Below are 12,998 nucleotides of genomic sequence, written 5' to 3'. Positions count from 1 at the left end.
GGGGCATCCCGCGAGAATTGGGATACAGGACGAGTGTGTCTGCATACGCGGACGACGTCACCGTCATAGTGTCTAGCCACGAGCACATCGAGTTGGTCGGCCAGACACTGAAAGACTACGAAGCGGTGACAGGAGAGAAAATCAACCGAGAAAAGTCAGTGGACTTGCGACTAGGCACCTGGAGAAGCAAGCCCATGCCGTCCACCAGCACCTCTGTCGTGGGACGCTGGATGGACAGCCCGGTTGAGTTGCTCGGGGTCTGGTTCGGTCCGGACCTCCAAATGGAGAAGAACTGGAACGAGATAACGAGTAGGGTGATCACTCTCGCCCGGCAATGGGCCGAGAGGAAACTGTCCCTAAAAGGTCGGGCGGAGGTGGCGAACACGTACATCGCGTCCATCATCTACTACCGCCTGACCGTCGTAACTTGTCCCGACCAAACTAGAACGCATTCTCTTCCGCTTCTTGTGGAAAGGATGCGTCCCGATGGTCAGGCGATCCATTTGCTGTCAACACCTGTTAAAAGGAGGGCTGGGCATGCCATGGTTGATGATGCGCAGACACGCGCTGAGACTGCGACATCTCCGGCTCTATGTAGACGACGGTGAACTGGTGTGGTCGCCGTTTGTGAGGCACGCGTTCCCGCAGCTCGTCTCCTTGACAGAACTGCAGTCATGGATCAAAAAGAGGCCGAGGAAGGACGAATGGCACCGCGAGTATCGCGTTGCTCTCAAGCAACTATGCCGTCCCGGGTCGACCTTGAGTGACTTCAACACAACCCAAGCATTCTAAGGGGGATTAATGGAGGGGAGGTATGACGACGATCTCGGGGCAAACCCGGGCGCCGACGAGGAATACCTGACCCACCTGTTTGAGACGATGTTCGGGCCTGGACTTATGGACAACTTCCAGAGATCCTTGGCCTGGCAGTGCTACCGAGAAGCGCTACCCGTTCGGTTTAAGCTATATAGGCATTGCTCGAGAAACACGGGGCCGACTTGCCCGAGATGCAGGCAGGGCGACGAAACCGTTCTGCACGTAGTGCCCAATAGTCTCCGACCTGTGGTCTTATGTCGAACAACTGCTGTCACGTGTGGGACGTCGGTTTATCAGCCGAGTCTATCGTTAACATCGTCACGCCTCCTTCTTTCAAACGGGAAGGAAGAGCTATTTTTATCATACTTGTGGCTATGGCGAAAGAATGTATCTGGTGGACGCGCCTGAAAGGATTAGAGACAAACACTTTCCTCTCTGGTCAATCTGTCATCAACTTCTTCAAGTATCACTTGAAAAGGAAAGTGAGAGTAGAGAGGCAAGTTTTGTCTAGCGGATGCTTTAAAAAATTGATGGGTGAATGTAGCAAGGATGGCACGTATGAATGACGAAGCCACCTTGACTATGATCCTATGAACCGTAAAAATTAATACAGAGAATTGCTTTTTTGTAAAAAAATATAACATGTGACTTTATTGACCGAGGTTTGCGTGGTCTTTTCTGTAGGCTTTTCTTTCCACGGGTAAACCTCACCTGTCCTCCGCTTTACACTTTATATTAACATTTCTGTGATAACGATCCCTATTGATCGATTTTTTCTTTCTCCTTTTATTTTATTCCCCTCCCTTTTTTTTGCTTTCCTCCTTTCTTTTTACGATACCTTTTGATTGAAAACCAAACCCCCTTTTTTATCCCTAAAAGAAAAGCTCTACCTTGTAATTTGTCCCGTCTTTGTGCATCCCTATGTGGCTAATAAAGAAACATATCTATCTATATGTCTGCCTGTTTGTCTGTGTGTCTGTCTATCTATCTAACAAACCATCTATCCATCAATCTGTCTGTCTGTCTATCTACCTATCTATATATATATCTGTCTGTCTATCTGTCTATCTATCTGTCTGCCTATCTATCTATCTATCTATCTATCTATCTATCTATCTATCTATCTATCTATCTATCTAGATAGATAGATAGATAGATAGATAGATAGATAGATAGACAGACAGATAGAGAAAGAGAGCGATCGAGAGTGAGAGAGAGAGAGAGATCGAGAGAGAGATCGAGAGAGAGATCCCTATTTATAGATATGTAGATAAGTAGTTACTTTTAAAATTCTAGTTCCTAAAATATAATAGCTAAATCGCCCTCAAATCACACCTTTATATAGAGAGAAACAGGAAGCATCGGACCATTTGGATAATCAACAAAAGCCCAGATTATTTATTGTTGTTATTGTCGTTGATGTCGTTGACCTTGCATTCATTTTTGTCATTCAAGATTTTATTCTCGACATCGTCTGTCGTCGTTCTTGTTGCTGTTATCGCTGCAATATTTCCTTTCATCACTCATCACCGCTGTTGCTGTCGGTGTGGTCGCTGCTGCTGTTGCTATTGTTTTCCTTCCCCAGTGTTGTTGTAGTTATTGCTTCTTTTGTTACGTTTGTTGTTATTGTCCTGCCCAGTGTGGTTCCGCTTGCGATGCGGAAATAATTATCATTGGTTGCTTCCAGCTCATTCCTGATCGACCAGATATGTTATCAAAGATGTTTCAGCCATAGAGAGTACACAATATTTTTTCCTTTTATTTCCATATGTTGCTTACTTTCCTAAGAGTTTCTATCTCCATTGAAACATTAGAAAATGACATATTCGCAAGTATCGTCGCACATACACACATACATACAAAAAAACCCTGTTCTTGATGTTAAAATTATAATGACAGAGCCTTGGTTAGAAACCAGTTCGTTCTCTATTGGCAAGAAATCTTGAAATACATACATACATATGTGGCTGTGTGGTAAGTAGCTTGCTAACCAACCACATGGTTCCGGGTTCAGTCCCACTGCGTGGCATCTTGGGCAAGTGTCTTCTGCCATAGCCCCGGGCCGACCAATGCCTTGTGAGTGGATTTGGTAGACGGAAACTGAAAGAAGCCTGTCGCATATATGTATATATATATATATGTATTTGTGTGTATGTTTGTGTGTCTGTGTTTGTCCCCCTAGCATTGCTTGACAACTGATGCTGGTGTGTTTACGTCCCCGTCACTTAGCGGTTCGGCAAAAGAGACCGATAGAATAAGTACTGGGCTTACAAAGAATAAGTCCCGGAGTCGAGTTGCTCGACTAAAGGCGGTGCTCCAGCATGGCCGCAGTCAAATGACTGAAACAAGTAAAAGAGTATATATATACACACACACACATTTATGTTGTATTTCGAGACGGCCATTTTTTAAATTTTTGTCAAATAAACACACGCACATATATATTCGATATTTTATTACTGTTCGTTTATTACCGTTCTTATTCTGACTCATGTCCATTTTCCATAAGTATTTCGTCACTTCGGACAATGGACATTAGTTAGAATAAGAACAGTAGTAAACGAGTGAATAACGAATATATAGTGTGTGATTGTTTGGCACAGAAAAAAAATATCCATCCCGAAATACAAGAATATCTGTTTCAACACCCGACTTCTCATCAAGAATCTTGCAACACATATTCATAAACGTATATATATGCTCACACACACACACATACACACACACACACATACACACACACACACATACACACACACACACATACACACACACCATGTGAATATAAGGGAAGGATACAGTGTAGGTGTAGACGATTTTTAATTCATAATCCAGGTTGGTACATAATGTATATTGGTTCTGTACCAAACTGGATTATGAACTAAAGATCGGCTACACCTACAATGGTTCCTTCCCTTATGCTTCATTTATTTATATATCATATATATACGTATGAGATAAAAAAAAATGCAAACAGGATGGTATTAGTCTCCGTTGACGAAACTTTTATTATTTCATTAAATCGATAAAAATGGTTTAGTGGACATGCCATAGAGAGTGAACAATATAATGTTTTTCGAAAACGGCTTCTTTCAGGAAAAAAATTATTGGAAGAGAAAGTGTTTTGCCAACTCTAAGAAGAATTGGCTGCCGATTTCTTTAGTCTATAGTGAGTGTCATTCAGTTTTCTAGTTTGCAGCAAAGATTATTACATTTCATGAGAAGAAAAGAAAAACGATTTGCAAGTCATTTGTGGCTCTTCTGAAAGGCAATATTCTTTTATCCCTTAAGTTTCAGGGAATGTAAATACTGAAACACCGGTTGTCTAGCACAAACAGATACCCAACCAACCAGCCCAAAACACACACATGCACAGAAACATAAATGTACATAAATGCACATAAACATAAATACAGGAATACGTACATACCTACGTACATGCATACATACATGCATACATATGGGGAGGAGACTCCGTTCGATCATGAAGGACCATGGGATTGCACCTAGAAAGTTACCCTCCGAAGCCCAAGTCCAGGCAAATTTGTTCATGGAAGGCCAACAGTCACCCATGCACACCAGCCTTCCCTCTCCACACCGCTGATGTTATCGAAGGGAAAGAGAAGGGGCCGATACAGCTTGGCACCAGTGACGTCGCAACTCATTTCTACAGTTGAGTGAACTGGAGCAACGTGAAATAAAGTGTCTTGCTCAAGAACACAGCACGCAGCCCGGTCCGGGAATCGGACTCACAACCTCACGATCGTGAGCTCGACGCTCTAACCACTGAGCCATGCACCTTCACAACATACATACATACACACACACAAACACACATACACGCACACACAGACACACACATACACACACACACTCACACACACATATATATAAGGAAATAAACGCAGGATAATGCTAATAATACACCATGAACAGGATAAACTACCCATATTTTACAGAAAAGTCTCTCAAGGCCGCTGACACATTTTTCAGCAAACTGTTTTATCCTGTTCTAAAGCAAAAGTTGCTTGTTTACTTTTATGGTAATTCAAATTATATATATTATATATATATATATATATATATATAATATATATATATATATATATATATATATATATATATATATATATTCCTTTCCCGAAATATATATATACCATCCTTTCCCGAAATGCAATTCGTAAAAGTCTGCCATTTACCGGATGTAATATATGTAAACTAACCCATGTGCGTCGTTGATGTTGGTCAGTTGGCTGCCCGGCTTTGACGATGTAGGGTCGTTTATTTATGATACGTCCAGACTTGCTGATGAATACAGAGGTATGAAATCACAGGTGATACAAGTCCATATTTTTTAAATGTCTTACTTTGAAAAATTGCATTCGGTTGGATTAGTAAAATTTTTGGTAGAAATGACTAATTTTGTCCCTCTTAGCGTGTGGCATGTATGTATAATAATGCCCTCTCTATATAATTAAAGTATATATATATATATATATATATATATATATATATATATTATATATATATATATATAGAGAGAGAGAGAGAGAGAGAGAGAGAGAGAAGAAAATATTAGAGAGTTATTTCACTTGTGATGTAACGAATAGGTATGCTGGGTAAGTGCTGTCGTTGTTCGACCATTAGATTCCAAGATCACAGCTAAAGCTGGATCAAGGGATGCGTGTTAATTAAATTATTCTAAATGAATGACTTGATTTACTCGCTCTGCCTTGGTTTTGATTTTCCTCTAATATAATATACTATAATATATATATATATTGTGTGTGTATGTGTATGTGTATGTATATATATATATATATATATATATATATATATATATATACACACACAAATGTCGGACAAGCTTCTTTCCCTTTCCGACTATCTCATCTACTCTTCAGGCTTAGGTTGTCTACCAGCTGTAGTAGAAGACTCTTGACGAAGATGTGACGCAGTGGGACTGAAATCGAAACGATGTGGTTAGCAAGCACGTTTCCTAATTACACAGTAATGTGCTAATTGCTGGGGTCCTTTCGGACGATGTCACTTCCCACACACTTCCATTTGATGACATTCAAGAGAATATATCTCTATGATTCTAGGCACGGTCAGATAGAACAGACACGGCAATTGAAACAGAGTCATTCTATCTTTTTCTTTCTTTTATATCTTTTACTTGTTTCAGTCATTTGACTGCGGCCATGCTGGAGCACCGCCTTTAATCGAGCAACTCGACCCCGGGACTTATTCTTTGTAAGCCCAGTACTTATTCTATTGGTCTCTTTTGCCGAACTGCTAAGTGACAGGGACATAAACACACCAGCATCGGACACACACACATATATATATATACGTATATACGACGGGCTTCTTTCAGTTTCCATCTACCAAATCCACTCACAAGGCTTTGGTCGGCCCGAGGCTATAGTAGAAGACACTTTCCCAAGGTGCCACGCAGTGGGACTGAACCCGGAACCATGTGGTTGGTAAACAAGCTACTTACCACACAGCCACTCCTGCGCCTATGATATATTGCAGAAATGTTCATATTTCAAGAAGTTAGACTTCTTTAAATGGTTTTAGCTAAAAATAGGGAGTGACTGGAACCGTTATCTTCTAACGTGCTCCGAGACAGATTTATGTACCATATTATCCGGCACACGGGTCGAAATTGTCCTACCAATATTTGCAATCAAAAATGGTATGTCAAGCTATGTGCCGAGTCAACTTTGGAGAATCAAAAACTCCATGGGAAATGCACACGAATTTGGAAAGATAGTGACGATGTTTGAACATTTACACTACCTGTTTACATTAAATACTAAGTCGACTTGTATAACGGAATATACTGTAGTTCATATTCGTATCGATCGCCTTACATTATCAGGTGAAAGTATAAATTACCAGTGAGCTGATTTAGGGAAATGTGTTATTAGAAGATATGATTTAAGAAATTTGAATCATATGGAGTGGGTGTTTATGCTGAGGGGGTGATATATCATGTGTATGATGTAAAAAGAAAACAGACCCGGAAGCAGACTGATTTACGTGGGTATACGCGGATGTGGCATGTCGCTTTGTATTTCAGAGGAGAAGCTATTCTGGAGGTGGCTGAAATGGAACGTAATGTATATTAGAAAAAGTAAGGCCGTGTGGATAAGTGGAAGTGACTATGCTGTTACGTAGCTCAGTAGAGAAGAGGAAATCACTGTAGATATAGCGGTGGTAATAGCATAGAGTGTAGATTAGAAAGAAATATGGCTAGGGTGGAGGTGGATAATTGGAGGTGGTGCACCAATGAGGAGTTCAGTGGAGGAGAGGAAGTTGTAGTGACGGTGAAAATAAATGAGAGTGTACATTAGAAGAAGTAAGGCGACCTAAACTTTTAATCATGGCGAAAATTCTTTGGCTGTGTCCGTAGATTTGCATTCATTTCATGTATTAAACCGCTCCACATCCCCTCCACCGAGATCGCCACCATTCCATGAAACCGTATGAACGATATAACTATCCATTTCTTTTCTTTCTTCTTAACATTATTGGTCTGTATGCGTGTGTAAGAAAACCTTTTAAATAAAGATATCGGTGATGACCAGGCGATAGATGTATATTTTATTTACTACAATACTTTCAATGCGTTATTCTCCAATCGGCAATCGTTGTATTATTTTTTTTTTGCTTTTATATGTATATATTTTTTTTCTCATTTCTTTTTTTTTTTTCTTTCCCTCTTTTTTCCTCTTCCAGAGTGCAGGTCGGGGGGACGAAGGAATTCGGCTCTGTCTTTTATCTATATTCTGACCGCTATGATCACGAAATCCATTCACTTGATGAGTAGTAGATAAGGGGTAGGAATGTAATAATAATGATAATAATAGTAATAATAATAATAATAATAATAATAATAATAATAATAATAATAATAATAATAATAATAATAATAATAATAATAATAATAATAATGATGATGATGATGACGTTGGCGATGATGATGATGATAGTGCTACGTGGAAACCAAAAAGAAGGAAAAGAAAATAGCAGCAAACAGAAAAAATATAAATATATATATAAAACATACTAAGAAACAATCAGAAATAAGTACTTGAAGTATGAGCCATATTGTAGTTGGCGAAAATGACCAAAACATGTAGCAGTGTAATAATGTATGACAATATGAAAGAGGATTTCATTAAAAAGTTGCTATGATTAGACAGTCTTCCAATAAAATTACTGGGCTTGTATCACAGATTTCTTTTGCCTTTTCCCTCCATGTTGTCTTTCTTCATTTCTTTCCCTCTGTCACTTTTACATTACCATTTATTCCTTCATCTCCCACTTATTTTTCCCTCCTTTTCTTTTCCTCTTCGCCTACTTTTCCCTTTTTTCTTCTCCTTTGTCTTCTTTTAATTTTCTTTTATTTCTTTATTTTTTTGTCTTTTCACTTTCTGGTTCTTTTTTTCTTTTTTCTTCTTCTACTTCTTCTACATCTCGATAAATAATACCCAATATGTCTGCCGTTGCGTGCAGAATATTGTATAAAATGAAACATTGTCCAGCAGATATTTCACTATGTCGTGTCCAGCTTGCTTCAGGAGAGAATAAAGATTATTGTTATCGCCAGAGCTTTTGTAGTGGAAACGATTGGGAGGAAGGGGAGAGACACACACAGAGAGCAAGAAAGAGAGAGAAAGAGAGAGATAGAAAAGGAGAGAAGAACAGAAAAGGAAGAAAACAAGGGAGAAAGTGATAATAAACGTTTACGCTCATATTTGCATAAGTCCAAGGAAATGGAAATATCAATTCAATCTACATTTAGAATATTCTAAAGTAGAAGAAAGCAATAAGTCGAAAGCCGAGTGTTGAAATCTTCCTTTGTTTTCGTTTTCTCTCGTTTTTCATCTAAAGCGATTCGACATTTTCTAGAGAACAATATTTGAACTGTAAAGAAATATCAACGCTAACGTCATTATTAAGAGTTGATAAGATAGCATTTTCTATGTGTATTTGTCATTTCCATACAAACTAATATTATTTAGCTTTCGAAGTTGCCAGCTCCAAACTTTTTCCGACGAAAAAAAGAGAAGAAAATAAAATAAAAGAAAAAGTTGTAGCTTTACAACATCTCCATCCTACCCGCTATGTATATATAATCGAAGCCCTTTACATATTGATGGGATCAGGAGAAAGAAAAACGTATTCTATCCTGCGAGAGACAAATATCATTTAATATATACAGGATTGAAATGCTAGCTATTACGAGTTTCATGTTTCCGATAGTAGCATTGTCGGACGAGCTTGTATGGTGAGAAGTGTACAATTGGGTATTTCGAGCCTGAATGGTTGCCCAATAATACACGGTACGCTACACAAGCATGTCCAACAACTGTGTTGCCAAAAGCATGCAAGTTATAGTAGTTCACATTTATCCCCTGTGTATGTTATATAATAATAATAATAATACTAATAATATAATAATAATAATAATAATAATAATAATAATAATAATAATAATAATAATAATAGTGATAAAGAAAATATATATATATATAAACATTACGCTTTGAAACTCGGAGTACCAAGAATTTTGAATCAAACAGCTTTGATCCATATCGATCTCTATCCATCTATCTACATATATACATGCACACACACACACACACACACAACACACACACACACATATATATATATATATATACAGGGTGGCCCAAAAGTAGGCTTACAGTTATCACATAGGTACTTTAAATTTCTTTTAAAGCATTTTATTACATTTAAACATCTATCTTACAAATTGAAAGATGAGCTTGAAAAAATTAGCTAAATTAGCATAGAATAATGGTTTCATATATTTTGTCTAACTAAGATCTATACTGTTAATATAGGAATGCGAAAGAGATAGTTGAATAACTGTGAACCTACTTTTCGGCCACCCCGTGTATATATCTCTTTTACTCTTACTCTTTTACTTGTTTCAGTCATTTGACTGCGGCCATGCTGGAGCACCGCCTTTAGTCGAGCAAATCGACCCAGGGACTTATTCTTTGTAAGCCCAGTACTTATTATATCGGTCTCTTTTGCCGAACCGCTAAGTTACGGGGACGTAAACACACCAGCATCGGTTGTCAAGCGATGCTAGGGGGACAAACACAGACACACAAACTTACACATAATACATATATATATATATATGCGACAGGCTTCTTTCAGTTTCCGTCTACCAAATCCAATCACAAGGCATTGGTCGGCCCGGCGCTATAGCAGAAGACACTTGCCCAAGATGCCACGCAGTGGGACTGAACCCGCAACCATGTGGTTGGTTTGCAAGCTACTCACCACACAGCCACTTCTGCGCCTAGCCACTCCTATATATATATATATATATATATGCGTGTGTGTGCGTGTGTATGTGTGTGTGTATGTGTGTGTATGTGTGTGTGGTGTGGTGTGTGTGTGTGTGTGTGTGTGTATAATCATTATTTTATTCGTTAGTGTGGAGTAAGGGAAAAAAACGTTATCTCTAACCCACACACGATTTCGAATCACGTGTCTTTGTGTTTTCTCTCTGTTCCTGTAGCTTAGCCATACAAGAAATAATTGATAACTATTCCAACTGACCAATCCCATTCTTTTGTTAAATCAAACACTTCTCATTTTATACACTTTGTTCATTTATTTATTTTATTTCTTTGTAAACTGAAATTATTATTAATATTTACACTCGAAGTCTCCATTCCTGGAAATTTATAAATTGTTAGGGTAGAGAAAGACTGAGTCAAACATCTACCACAGCCTTGTGTGATCATTTAGTGCAGCACATTCGACCGGCGATGGAATTGCGTAAATGTGTAGGGCTGCTGTTCACTGTGGCAGTGATTCTTTTAACTTCCCAATATTTTCTGCTGTGTGTTGATGAAGTTTAGATCTTTCATTTATTTATTTTTTCAATATTCCAATAATTCACAACGATTTAGCTGTTGATGCTGTTGTAAAGAATTTTATGGAAGGGCTAGAGATGAAAATATTGATAGTTTTGTGATTGTGAAGTGTTCATATATATCTATATATTTATATATTTCATTCTGTCGAAGTATCCGTTGTGTTGCGCGTCAGACAGTTTAGTCGATGTTCAGTAACATTGCGTCTTCAGTAGTTTTGAGTACAATACAGCTGAGTATGCAGTAGTGAAATATGCTGTTAAAAGCAAAATAGAATAACATTGGTTTAAAATTTTGGCACAAGGTCAGCAAGTAGAGTGTAAGAGGGTGGGGTCGATTACATCTACCGCAGTGTTCAACTGTTGCTTATTTTTATCAACTCGGTTTTATCTTTTCGGTTTGAACGGCAGTTTTTAACATAATTTCTAGGTAACTAAAAAATTTTAAACTTCGTATACTGGTAGAATGTGTTTATAAAACATCTTTTTCTCTTGGCTTTATTGGGAAAATTCTATAGTTTGTATGATATTTGCTGTTTTTTTTCTTCAATTTCTGCAATTTCAACCAATCAATGATGTCTATTCAGGTGAAAACGTTCTGTGCCGTATGAATATGTCCCTCGTTTAAGAAACAGATTGGGTTTATTTACATTTCTGAAGAAAAAAGATACCCTCCACTACCCCTAACCAACCCTAAACCTAACCCTAACCCTAACCCTAACTAACCCTAACCCTAAAACAGATTGAAATGCAATAGATCGATACTAGGGTCATAATTATGGGTGACAATTCTATATGACACCGCTAGAAAAACTGCCGTTCAAACCGAAAAGGTGAAATGCAAAAGTTGAACCGGTGGCATTTGAACTCAGAACGTAAAATCGGTAAAATGCCGCTAAGCATTTGTCAGATCCAGTAACGATTCTGCCAGCTGGATGCTTCTCAAATTAGAAATAATAATCCTTTCTATTATAGGCACACGGGACTAGTCATTTGTATTGGACTAGTCGATTACATAGACTTCACCGACTGGTACTTAATTTATCAACCCCGAAAGGATGAAAGCCAAAGACGACCTCGGTGAAATTTGAACTCAAAACGGACGAGTATTGATTCCGGAGCTATGAAAGGCAAAGTCGGCCTCGGCGAAATGTGAACGTAGAACGTAAAGCTGGAAAAAATGACTGATAATTTTGTTGGACACATTAACGATTGTAACAGCTCACCGACTTCCATTTTCTTAAGTAATAATTATATTATTGGTTTCAAATTTTGGCACAAGGCGTGCACTTTTGGAGATGAGGGAAAGTCGATTACATCGATACCCAGAACTGGCATTTATTTTATCGACCCCGAAAAGGATGAAAGTTAAAATCGACCTCGATGGCATTTCAACTACGAACGTAAAGACGGACGAAATACATGTAAGTCTTTTGCCCGGCGTGGTAACGATTATGGCAGCTCGCTGCCTTCCAACTCCTCAAGTAATAATTATATCATTATAATGATTTATTTTCAATAACAAAATGCTACAAAATATAATTATACAAAATTAATAGATGCGAATTCTGCGCAGGAGTGGCTATGCGGTGAGTAGATATCTTACCAACCACATAGTTCGGGTTCAGTTCCACTGCGTGGCAACTTGGGCAAGTATCATCTACTATAGCCTCGGGCCGACCAAAGCCTTGTGAGTGGAATTCTCGTATCAAGTTATTTTTCAGATTAATCGTTGCTTTTTATAATATATTTGATTAAACCCCTGATACCATTTGTCGTAAAACATTTCTATGGGCAACATCTAACTTCAAGTTACGTAAGATGTATCTTGAGTAAAGATGTAACAAAGTTAAATTCTTTACGATTTGACGATGAACGAAACGACAGAAGAAATGTCAAAATATAATCATGCATCAGTCCGAAGTGTTGCAAAAAGACGTTTTATCTATCTATCTATCTATCTATCTATCTATCTATCTATTTATATTCCTGTCAAGCTATAACTCTCTACCGCACTCTTACTCGGTGTGGTATATATATGTACACACATAGCTTCATATATGTATATATGTATATATATATATATATATAAATATATTATATATATATATATAATATATAATACTTTTACTTGTTTCAATTGTTTGACAGCAGCAATGCTTGGGCATCGCACAGCCATATATATTATATATGACACACACCTACCTAGACCTACACACACATACACACACACACACACACAACA

The sequence above is a fragment of the Octopus sinensis genome, linkage group LG13 (assembly GCF_006345805.1).
Source record: "Octopus sinensis linkage group LG13, ASM634580v1, whole genome shotgun sequence".
Taxonomy (NCBI): domain Eukaryota; kingdom Metazoa; phylum Mollusca; class Cephalopoda; order Octopoda; family Octopodidae; genus Octopus; species Octopus sinensis.
The sequence above is the reverse complement of the archived record's forward strand: the minus strand, read 5'-3'. Positions refer to the sequence as shown.